The 12,110-nt window shown below is 42.1% G+C and overlaps 1 protein-coding gene across 3 annotated transcripts in view; it reads left to right on the plus strand.

Annotated features, from left to right (window-relative positions):
• Positions 1-1,634: 1,634 nt before the first annotated feature.
• Positions 1,635-12,110, plus strand: part of B4GALT4 (beta-1,4-galactosyltransferase 4) — a 29,983-nt gene continuing 19,507 nt past the window's right edge. Inside the window, exons 1-2 of one of the 3 annotated variants that reach the window (XM_033211161.1) lie at positions 1,635-1,757; positions 5,857-6,074. The gene's annotated coding sequence lies outside the window, so the exon portion shown is untranslated. The remainder of the gene's footprint in view (positions 1,758-5,856; positions 6,075-12,110) is intronic. The other 2 variants (XM_033211159.1, XM_033211160.1) reach the window with 2 other exon arrangements.

A 12,110-nucleotide genomic window follows, 5' to 3' on the forward strand; every position in this document is an offset into this window, starting at 1 on the left:
AAGGCCTTTTGTGATACACTGAGTACGACCAACTTTTCACAATCTAGAACTCAGAGATTGAGTCTTCTGGAAATAACATCCCATCTGAGAAAAACTGCTCTTGTACCCCATTAGCAGAGATTATATCATGTTCTTCTCTTACCACCCACAGTAGAACTTTAGGGCCTTGAGTCTTGAGTCCATACCTTGCGACTCAAAAGAGCCCTTTCAAACTCTTGGAACTATGCACCTATGGAGACCTTAAAGTAGGGAAGTGTCTCCCCAGAAGCAGATGGCATCCTAGACATGGACAGCTTTCTCAAGATCGTGGATCAAGACTTCTCTGCTATCATGAATATCTTATCCTTTTTTCTATTTTCCCCTTATTTCCTGCTGGGAAATGCATGGGACCATAATTTACAGATGGCTTTAGCTAAGGCTCATGCTCTAACAAGAAACACCAAAGCAACTGTTGGGTTTCTGGACTGATGCCAAAAAAAAAAAACCACTACCCTAGGAAACAATTTTATTAATGCCAGTGCCTCTCTGTGTTCCAATGAAAGCCACCCTAAAACCTCAAAAGCAGATTGGAAATCTTTGATTTTGTAGATATCACTGCTACTTGCTTTCCTACACTTACTGAAAGCAATAGCCTAACTTTTCCAATGAATAACCTACCAGCTACCAAATATAGAAAAGCTGAGTGATTCTTGCAAAAGTATGTATATTATGCTTCCAGGCATCACATACTGAAGACTTGGGGACTATCTATGTGGGTACAAGTAACTTATTGTATAATGTCACTAGATTAAATTCAGTAATGTCCTTTTTACCTAAATGTGGTTATACAACCTTACAGCATGTTACAAAGGGAACACAAACAAGTAAGTTTCACACTGGACCTTCTTCAGGAGCAGTGCTGACCTATTTCACTGACCTATGCTCAACTGCCACTAGGTGGCCCTCTTTTCCAGCTTCCAAGGGTCTACATTGGGCCTATGTGGCCTCAGTATAGCCTCAGATTTCCTGCTATGAACTTCATGAGCCCAGCACTGGCTCTAGCTATGGTTTGTTCCTTTTTGGGTGGAGTGGATGGGTGGTTCTTGGGGAATCTACTACTTTCCCGTGAGTGCAGTGGGAGGCTGTCTTGGAGAATCTAGCTATCCCGACTGCCTACACAGAGCCTACCATAATTTTTCACTCAAATTTTTAGTATAAATGTAATTGTCTTGGCCTTCTGTAATAATATCTTTGAAGAAATAAGGATTTTTAAAAAATTATTCATTTAATATTCTAAGTAGACCTGCAACATGGGAACAATATTATTGTTACTTTTGCAGTTCAGAGGGCTGAAATCTCGCGGGGTGATTAAAGCAAGTTTATTAGCCTCTCTAAAGCCTCAGTTTCTTACTCTGTAAAATGGAAGGGTCCCTATCTCTTTCCTACTGCTTTGTTAGTATTTAAAGGGATGTAATTTGGGAAGCGCCCAGCACCTGGTCTATTACTGGCACAGGGTTTTAAAGCCACCCAGAGGCCGAGGCGTCAACACTCCGTTTCCCTGCCGGTGCTCCTTCCAGCCCCTGGTGTGGTCGATTTGGCAGGGGTGGAGCGCCAGGCGCGTGCAGAGCCGGGCGGACCCGCCCCTCGGGCCAAGGCCCGACGGGAGGCGGAGCTCGTAGTCAGGAGCCGCCTCCCGGGCGGCCGGGGCGGTCCCCGAGCCGCTTTCCGCGGCCTCTCGTTTCCCTGGGCAGTACTAGCTCGCCGCGGCCGCGTCTGGGGTGAGTACACGCGGCCCTGGCTCCGCCGGAGCTCGGGAAATGCAGTTCCTTGGACACTGGCGCCGTGCGAGGGTGGCCGGGCGACGGCCGGGGTCGGTCCCGGGGCTGGGGCGGGGCGGCCGTGGGGATGGCGCGGCCTCCGTGGGCCGTCCCTCCTCAGCTGGAGCGGTGGGCCGGGCCGGGGGCCTGCGGAGGCCGAGCCTGGCGGGAGGCACCGGCTCAGGTGCTGGCATCCCGCGCGGCCCCGCCTCTGCTGCGAGCCGGGAGCCAGGCGAGGTGCTTGCTGCCAGGTAGGAAAAGATCCAGGGCTCACTCATAACCCAGGGCACGATTCCGGGGTCGCCCCCAGCACCTCTCCGCCGGGTGCATCAACCTGAAAAAGCCCCTTCTTCCTGGAAATCCTCTTTCTCCAGCGTTTCAACGGGGAAACTGATCAGCTGACCGCAGCCCGTCTTGCGAGGGGCCGGCAACCTTTGAGCTTTCTCCGAAGGGCCTGCTCACCTGGATTATAAAGGGTTTCGGAGACAGCCATCCAGTGTCTGTTGATCTGTATTTCTTGATGTTCTGTCTTCCATTAGATAAGGGCTGTTAACTCTTGGTTTGAAAAAAACCAGACAAGTCCAGGGGCTCTGGACCGAGAAAAGGCCTGTGGGTTGGTAGCCTTAGGAGAGTAGTTATCAACAGAGGGTGGGTGTGCATCCTGTTGCAAAGTGTTCCAGAGTGGGTGAGGGATGGGGACGTGGAGGTGGTGAGGGCACTGGTAGACCTCCTCAGCCGTTTGGTGATGAAGAGGAGGAATGAGAAGATGGTAATTTGAGCGTGGAGGAGAGTCGTGGCTTTTTTTTTTTTTTTTTTTTTAATTTTAAAGAAAGGAAAATAACACCTTGAAGATCCTAGAAAATCAAGGAGAGATCAGGATGAATAGGATTCAGGGTCCAGATTGAGAAATTGGGATTCAGAAGAGGATGCGGAAAGCTATTCCCGAGACCCAGGTGGGGAGTGCTGGAAGGTCTCTCTTGGAGGAGGAGATAACGCTTGATTGGATATAGTTCAGAAGTTTTTGGAATTTTGTCTTCTAGAGCAGTTTGTTCTTTATAGAAATTGTAAATCCCATGAAACTGCAATAACTTTCGTCTACCTATAGCTTTGATCGGATTGAAAACATACATTGTGGCCGGGCGCGGTGGCTCAAGCCTGTAATCCCAGCACTTTGGGAGGCCGAGACGGGCGGATCACGAGGTCAGGAGATCGAGACCATCCTGGCTAACACGGTGAAACCCCGTCTCTACTAAAAAATACAAAAAACTAGCCGGGCAAGGTGGCGGGCGCCTGTAGTCCCAGCTACTCGGGAGGCTGAGGCAGGAGAATGGCGTAAACCCAGGAGGCGGAGCTTGCAGTGAGCTGAGATCCGGCCACTGCACTCCAGCCTGGACGACAGAGCGAGACTCCGTCTCAAAAAAAAAAGAAAAAAAGAAAACATACATTGTGAAGAAGTACTGACCTGAATTGAACTGTCTGACTACATAATCTAAGGGGAAGTGGGTAGAGAGGGCAATAAAATCAGCTCTGTGATTATAGTTTATATGCCACTTAATATAATAAGTATTTAGTATCTACTTTAAGCCGAGCTAATAGTAATGCCTGCCTTTTCCAGAAATGCTTGCACATGTTTTGGGAACTAACCTTCTCTTTGAAGATGTTTTATTCAGTGGAAACATCCAAAGCAAGTCAGTGATGGTTTTCTATTCTTTGTTTTAAGCCATCAATGAACAGTGGTTTCTAAAACCTGGCTGCATGTGTCAACCTAGGTTCTTGTTAAAAATATACATTTTTTTTTTTTTTTTTGAGACGGAGTCTGGCTCTGTGGCCCAGGCTGGAGTACAGTGGCACGATTTCAGCTCACTGCAACCTACACCTCCCAGGTTCAAGCAATTCTCCCACCTCAGCCTCCCAAGTAGCTGGGACTACAGGCCCAGGCCACTACTCCCAGTTAATTTTTGTGTTTTTGGTAGGTGGGGTTTCACCATGATGGCCAGGCTGGTCTGGAACTCCTGACCCCAAGTGATTCATTTGCCTCGGCCTCCCAAAGTGCTGGGATTACAGGTGTGAGTCATGGACCCAGGCAAAAATATCAATTTCTTGATCCCGCTTCAGGCCTTTGAAATAAAAATCTCTGGGGCTGGAGCCTGGGAATAGGCTTTCAAACAGAGACCACAGGGTTCTCTGGCACTGAAGATAACTAACAGCCTCTGAAGTTTTTCTTTGAGATTGGGGCTTTTTGGCCTATTTAGAACAGGTTTTCTTAAAGGTTATATGAATGAATTGTCAAACTTATGTAACTAAAAGTTATAATTCCTGTCTGTGATGTTATCTTTAAATTTTAATGTACAGTCGTCCCCCTTATTCTTGAGGGATGTGTTGCAAGACTGACAGTGGATGCCTGAAACCATAGATAGTGCCTAACCTTATATACACTGTTTTTTCCTCTATATATGTACATATCTATAATAAAGCATAACTTATAAGCTAGGCACAATAAGAGATGAATAATATCTAATAATAGAACAGTTATTACAATATGCTGTGATAAAAGTTATATGAATGTCATCTGTTTCTCAAAATATCTTACTGTATTTTATCGCGGTTAACTGAAACCGCAGAAAGTGAAACCAAGGACTACTGTATTTTAAAGGAAAACTATGTAGTCATTTTATCAGAAAACAGCATTGTTTCTGTTGATGAAAACTCCATTTTAGAAAAATTAGAAGATACAGAAGAAATAAAAGTTTTTCCCTAATCCTATAATTAAGAGATGACCACCAGTGACTCTGTCATTTTGTATGTAAAAGGTATGCACACACACATGTATTGTATAATTGGTATTATATTTTATATACTTCTTCTTTTAGAGACAGGGTCTCGCTCTGATGCCCAGGCTGGAGTGCAGTGGCATGATCTTGGCTCACTGCAGCCTCCGTGTCCCCAGTTCAGGTGATCCTCCTTCCTCAGCCTCCCAAGTTGCTGGAACTACAGGCATGCGCTACCATGCCCAGCTAATTTTTGTACTTTTAGTAGAGAAGGGATTTCAACATGTTGGCCAGGTTGGTCTCAAACTCCTGGCCTCAAGTGATCCACCTCTGCCTTCCAAAGTGCTGGGATTACAGACATGAGTCATCACACCCAGCCTATATTTTATATACATCTTTATATCTTTTTTCTACTTAGCTATTATGAGCACTTTTCCATGTAGTTATTGTAAACATTTTAATGGAAGTATATATGCCATCATATGGATGTATTATAATTAATTAAATCAGATCGCTATTAATATTTAGACTCTTCAATTTTTGGTTATTTTAGCAATGTTGGTTTGAATATCGTGGTATACCTCTCTGATTGTTTTCTTAGAATAAGTTTCTAAATGATGGAATTAAAAACCTTTCAAATGCATTTTTAAAATCTCATTTTGACGTATCTTCTTACTGCTCTTCCTAACCAGAGAGAAAATTAACATACCTGAAAGATCTATTGCATTCCAGGTCCATTCTCTTATATTGGTGGTTCTCAAACCTTAATGCAGATAAGAATCATTTAGGGAGCTTGTTAAAATTTCATTTTTCTGAGTCCCAGAGGCTGTTGTTCTGACCCGTTGGCTTTGGAGTGGGGCCCAGGAATCTGCAGTTTTAACACATTCCCTTATGTATTTGATAAAGGCACTCTTGGAACCAGATGTGGAGAAATGCTTTTTAAATAAATGGCCAAACAGACTCAAAACATTTAGGTTACTTGTCAAAAGCCATTCAGGCATCTGATAACAAGAATTTGAACTCAGCTCTTTGTGACTTCAGAGCCCTGTTATACCCATGATCTCAGAGCTTTTTAAACCTTTTTAAGAAGGTTTAGGGTGAGGTGCCCCTAATGACTGCAGAAAGTAAACTCCTACTGACTCCACTGTTGATTTCTTAGGAACAGCTGAAAGTAACATATAAGTACACAATGAACTTCTGTTGAAACTTCCCATCAGAAATTCTGGTGAATTCTGTATTATGCTGCATAACATATACTACATAAAATAACTTTGGTCGTTTGGGTGTTGCAGGACCACCTGGCTTCAAGTGTGGATTTCCACGGCTCTTGCTCAGAGGCGGGTACACTGTGTTCCAGTGTGCCATGGAACTCACACAGTGGCACTTTGTGGCTTCATGAAGGAAGAGGCAGGCCACGCAACACTTCCTCCCCAAGGCAAGGAGAAGTAGCACTTTTAGAGGCAGAGGAGCGGAAGGCAGTGGACGTGACCAAAAGTGCCGTTTATTGAAGGTGAGGACCCTACCCTTAGAAAAGTGTTGATATTAGTGAACTGAAGGGAGCTAGTATCGGGGTGAGCCTTTTTATTTTTTAAAATCCTCCTTAGATGGAATTTTGCACTCATTTGATTAATCTTTATTTCCCACCTTCTTTATGTTTCATTCCTTTTAGCAGTAGCCTGGAATTATGATGTGTCCTTATGTATTTCAACTAGTATATCCTAGTCCATCATTTGTTACTAAATTGAGTACCTGCTGTGTGTCAGGTTGGTTTGAGGCACTAGAAATACAAAAACAATGATTCTCCTTGAGAAGTAAGTTAATTTACTAGCATTTGTTGACTTGGGTTATACCTAGTCTCTGACTCTTTATTTTTAGTTAACTTTAGACTTACAGAAAAGTTGTAAAAATGGTACCGAGAGTTCACCTAGCTTCCCCTAATATTAACCCATTACATAACCATACTACATTGATCAATACTATTAACTAAACTACAAACTTTATTTAAAGTTCATCAATTTTCCTACTAATGTCTGTTTTTTTTTTTTCTTCCCACTATATTTTATCAAGGATCCTGCATGTTATTTAGTTTTTCTTTCTCCTTAGTCTCCTCCAATCTGAAATAGTTCCTCAGTTTTTCCTTGTCTTTCATGATTTTGATTCTTTTGAAGAGTACCAGTTAGGTATATTGTGGAATGAACTTGTGGTGAGCGATTGGGTTTCTCCACTACAAAGTTACTTTCCCTTTGTAGTTAAGAATGACCTTGGGGGACATACTTTGAGACTATACTGTTTATCCTCAGATTTTTGCCTATTAGTTTAGCATCCATTGGTGAACCTTGTCTGCAACAGTTATTAAGTGGTGTTTGCCAAGGGTGATTTTTTTTCCATCTCTCACTTTCTTACTAGTTTTAATTTACTGTAAGAAAAGAGCCGCCCCTTCTCTGCTATTCATTTATTTGTTTGATCATTTTTATCAGTATAGACTAGTGATATTCACTTTATCCTATGGGTTAAAATACAGTACCATCTTTTTTTTTTTTTTTTTTTTTTAATTGCTCAAATGCTTGTAGGTTGGGCCATTAGGAGCTTAATCTTTGGGTTTAAATGACTTGTACATGTAAATGGCTGTCATCATTTTTATCCCATTCCTTACCCTGCCCAGGGAACCACTGCCCCTTTAGAATCTGGCCAGTGATCATTCAGAAGCCTCCTAAAGGAGTTGTAATTGGGATGATGAATACCAAGGCCTAAGGAAGGCGGGGCAATGCATGTGTAAAAGGTAAACTCCTAGGAACTCTGCAGGAGTCAAAAGAGTAGCAAAATAATCAGTCTTTCTTCTGGTGTTGCCCCACGGAGCCCCAAGGCATCAGGATCATGTGCGTGGGATAACATCAAGCCCACTCACATGCCCTGTGTCTGCAAAATTACCTGATAGGTTCAGAGACATTGGAATGCTGATTTTGGTGTTCTTAGCTGCCAAATGAACATACCCTTTCTCCTTGGTGCAAATGCTTAGTAAATACTTATAGAGTGATACATGGTGTCCTCCCCACCCACTTTGGTGGAGTAAAGATGTGTGTGGTTAGAGATTCTCCAAGAATGATACTTAGCACTTACATTGCCCTTCCTTTGTTATAGCTTATCTTCCTTGCCAGATTTTAAAAACTGTTATGGGAAATTTCAAGCATAAACAAAAGTAGAGAGAAAGAAAATGGACTCTCAGGTACCTATCACCTATCTTCAAGACTTCTCAGTATTTTATCCATCTTGTTTCATCTGTTCTCCCACTTTGGGATGGAGTCGTTCTCGTATTTGACAGGAAATTACAGACATTGAGATCTAGAAAAAGATAGAAATAAACTCTGAGTACAAAGACTGGGCTTTCATTCTCTTTATATCATATCCCCTTTGCTTGAAAATAGCAGGTACTCAGAAAAGACTGGTTGAATCGAGTGGAAGAAAACCAAATATGAGAACATGATCATTTTTAACTACAGGGCAGACTTCTAGAAAGGGAAAGAGTGGTAGATCTTGCCCTAAATAACTTCTTTCATGTTGCCTGAATTTGTTCTCGATAGTCATGATGATCCCCTTGCCACTTCAAGACAGCCATGACTGAAAAAGAAAACTCTGAGACTCTTGTGACAATTAAAGGTCTCTCAATTATTTAAACATTAGTGTAAATAAATCCAATATGATGGCACTTTCCCAAACACCAGTCGGGAGTCACTTGCCCTAAAAATAACTTTCTTTAAAAAGTCATTATGTTTTTCTGATTATAAAAATATTACATACTCATTAAAAGAAAAAATGGAAATTACAGAGTTAGAAAGTAAAAATCATCTCATTAATTCCAGAGATAACATTATCTTGGGCAATATTCTGATAACATCTGAACATGATTGGTAATTAGAGCCAATAAATACGTGTGTTCCTGGCCAGGCACGGTGGCTCACACCTGTAATCCCAGCACTTTGGGAGGCTGAGGTGGGTGGATCATTTGAGGTCAGGAGTTTGAGATCAGCCTGGCCAACATGGTGAAACCCTGTCTCTACTAAAATTAAAAAAAAAATTAGCTGGGTATGGTGGTGCAAGCCTGTAATCCCAGCTACTTGGGAGGCTGAGGCAGGAGAATCTCTTCAACCTGGGAGGTGGAGGTTGCAATGAGCTGAGATCACACCAGTGCACTCCAGCCAGGCAGCAAGAGGTAGACTCCATCTCAAAAAAGAAAAAAAAAAAAAAAGCTTGTGTCCTGGAAATGTACGAGATATGCCAGTGTACTTGGGTGCATCATCTCATTAAATTCTTAGAGCAATTTTGTGAGATAAGTATTTTTCATCATTTTATCGCTGGGACACACACTGAGAGGGGTTGCCTCCAGTCACTTGGCTGGTCTCTCTTGAAACATAGATGGGCAGACAGATGACAGACCCTTCACACTTCAGATGTTTACTCACAGGAGCTAAGGAAATCTTACCCCTGAACTTCCTTATGCTGGCTCTCTGTACAGTTTTTGGAAGAGCACTTAGACTTAGAAAGATAGGTAAGTAAGTATTTTTAACTGGGTCAGATGTTGTCTCAAAAGCAGGATTAGTAATAAAGGCCTAACTAATACTTAAGTAATTATTAATAATGGCTCCTTGCTTTCTTTTTTTTTTTTGAGACAACGTCTCGCTCTGTCGCCCAGGCTGGACTGCAGTGGCGCGATCTCGGCTCACTGCAAGCTCCGCCTCCTGGGTTCACGCCCTTCTCCTGCCTCAGCCTCCCTAGTAGCTGAGACTACAGGCGCCCGCCACCAGGCCGGCTACTTTTTTGTATTTTTAGTAGAGATGGGGTTTCACCATGTTAGCCAGGATGGTCTCGATCTCCTGACCTCGCGATCCACCCATCTCGGCCTCCCAAAGTGCTGGGATTACAGGCGTGAGCCACCGCGCCCGGCCAGACTCCTTGCTTTTAGAATAAATGTCTTACCTTTGAACAGAGTCCATAAGCTGCAGTTGAGCAATACTAGTTTATGAATATTCACAGCTATTTAGTTCTTGGGTAGGTGTTTCTGTTTTTGTTTTTTTAAGTTATAGTCATCCCTCAGTATATGGAAGGGATTGGCTTCAGGACCCTTGCATCTACCCACATCCATGTGTGCTCAAGTACTGTAGTGAGCCCTGAGGAACCCACATATTGGAAAAGTTGGCCCTCTGTATAACAGGTTTTGCATCTCGGGAATATTGTATTTTTGGTCTGCATTTGTTTGAAAAAAATCTGAGTGTAAGTGGAGCCGTGCAGTTCAGACCCATGTTGTTCTAGGTTCAGCTGTATTTTTTAGGACAGTTTTAGATTCTCAACCAAACTGAGCAGAAAGTACAAAGATTTCCCATGTATCCCCTGCCTTGTGTAGGTTTTTAAATCTCTTACCCCTCTGTAGAATGAGGGAGGTTGATGTGTGTTCTTTAAGATCTTTTCTGATTTCAACACTGCAGTAATTTTATAGTCATAACCTCCTTCCACTCTGCGATTCTCTCTTCCAGGGGACTCTCCCTCTGAAAATAGTTCTTAGAAAAGCAATGCTCCCAGGGCTGGGTGCAATGGCTCATGCCTGTAATCCCAGCACTTTGGGAGGCCAAGGTGGATGGATCACTTGAGGCCGGGAATTCAAGACCAGCCTGGTCAACATGGTGAAACCTCAGCTCTACTAAAAATACAAAAATTAGCCAAGCATAGTGGTGCACACCTGTAATCCCAGCTGCTTGGGAGGCTGAGGCACTAGAATTGCTTGAACCCAGGAGGTGGAGGTTGCAGTGAGCTGAGATTGTGCCACGGCACTCCAGCCTGGGCAACAGAGTGAGGCCCCGTCTCAAAAAATAAAAATAAAAATAAAAAATAAAGAAAAGCAATGTTCCGAGTCTGAATTTTCTAAGATTGAGATATTTATTTTAAAAATTGCCAATCGTAGCATTTAAACCTCCTACAATTAAGTCTGCAAGAGGTTGTCTGATTGGCCTCAGGAACCTGATGACTTACTGTCAGCAGGTGGGAAAAGAATAAACCTCTAGGAAGGCATTTGAACAGACAGGCCCTAGGAAAGGGAAGGTAGATGTGGGAGAGAGGTAGAAGGCCCCCAAGGGAACCTGAATATTCAAGGGTTTGTGTTGGGACGACCCAGGCACCAAGGGGAGAAAAGAGGAAATATCCATGTGAAGGATGTGGAGCTGAGCACCTAGGCTGAGAGCCCATGCTACCACTTACTAGTTGTGTGGGCTTTGGCAAGGTACTTAAATCTGTCCAAACCTTCCTTTCCTTTTCTTACCTGTAAGATGAGGAGACTAGTAATTCTTATATCATATGATTAAATGAGAATTAAATAGGTTAATACAAGTGCTTTTACCCCACTGCATGGCACAGAGTAAATGCACACATAAATTGCCCTTTTTTATTAATTGTTACTGCCTTCAGCATTGACTTCCTGTGATACCTTCACAGGACCCTGAACACAGGCCATACTGTTTAATTGCTTCCTGAGTCAAACATTCCCCAAGAACCTAACCTCCCATTTCATCTATAGCATTGTGTTTAGAGAGAAATAGTTTCTAGGTTTCCTTCAAACTAACCTGAAACTAAATTTTTGGAATTGTATCCTTTAGTAAGTGTGACACTATCTTGAGAGTTTCTGAGGTGGTGGTTGTTTTTTACAGTTACTTACTGCCTCTGTATTCACCGTTAAAAAAATTCACTTTGTTTTCATTGTAAAAGTATCTAAAATGATACATGTAAAATATATGTAAATATGACAATATATGACAAAAATATATATGATAATATAAAAACTATATTATTAAAAATTCTAAAAAGAAAAGAGAAAAAACCACCCTTAGCTAATCCCATTCTCCTAATATAATTATTATTAGCTTTTGAGTATATTTCTTTCTAGACTTTCCTTAGTTGTATGTCTTTAGTTGTAATCATAGCACAGATATAGGGTTTATTTTCTGTTTTTCTTTTTGTCATTTAAGATTTAATCATAAGTGTTTCCGTGTGATTATTTAGCATAGAAAATATTTTGGTCTCCATTTTATTTGTTTAATTGAGAATATATTTGTCTATGGAGATTATGCCTTAGCTTTAACATTTTCTGTGTTCTTCTGAGAACATGTTTAGAATTTGAGGAGAGACGTGATTTGTCCACACAGAGAGGATATAGCGGATGTTGCTGGCGGCAACCCAGGGATCCTTGTCAGGTAGCCTTTACCACTTTAGTGTATTTTCTGTGGTCCAGGGTGGGCCCTCAGCTTGGTGATCTTAAAAACATGATTTTTGTCAATAATTAAGGGCATAGCCCCCTCTTCGAGGTGAATTCATATTATCCCATCTCATGCTGCTGAAGTATGAAATCAGAGTGGCAGTTTGTCAGCTGACAGTGAGAAATACAGTACAGAAAGTGGTGTTTCAGTGTGTCTGCTTGTTGGCCAAGGTGGGATAACACTTTATATATTAATAAATTAAGTCATCTAAGCCCCACAATAACTTTTCTAGGTAGATACTATTTTTATCC

The sequence above is a fragment of the Trachypithecus francoisi genome, unplaced genomic scaffold (assembly GCF_009764315.1).
Source record: "Trachypithecus francoisi isolate TF-2019V2 unplaced genomic scaffold, Tfra_2.0 Lachesis_group0, whole genome shotgun sequence".
Lineage (NCBI taxonomy): Eukaryota > Metazoa > Chordata > Mammalia > Primates > Cercopithecidae > Trachypithecus > Trachypithecus francoisi.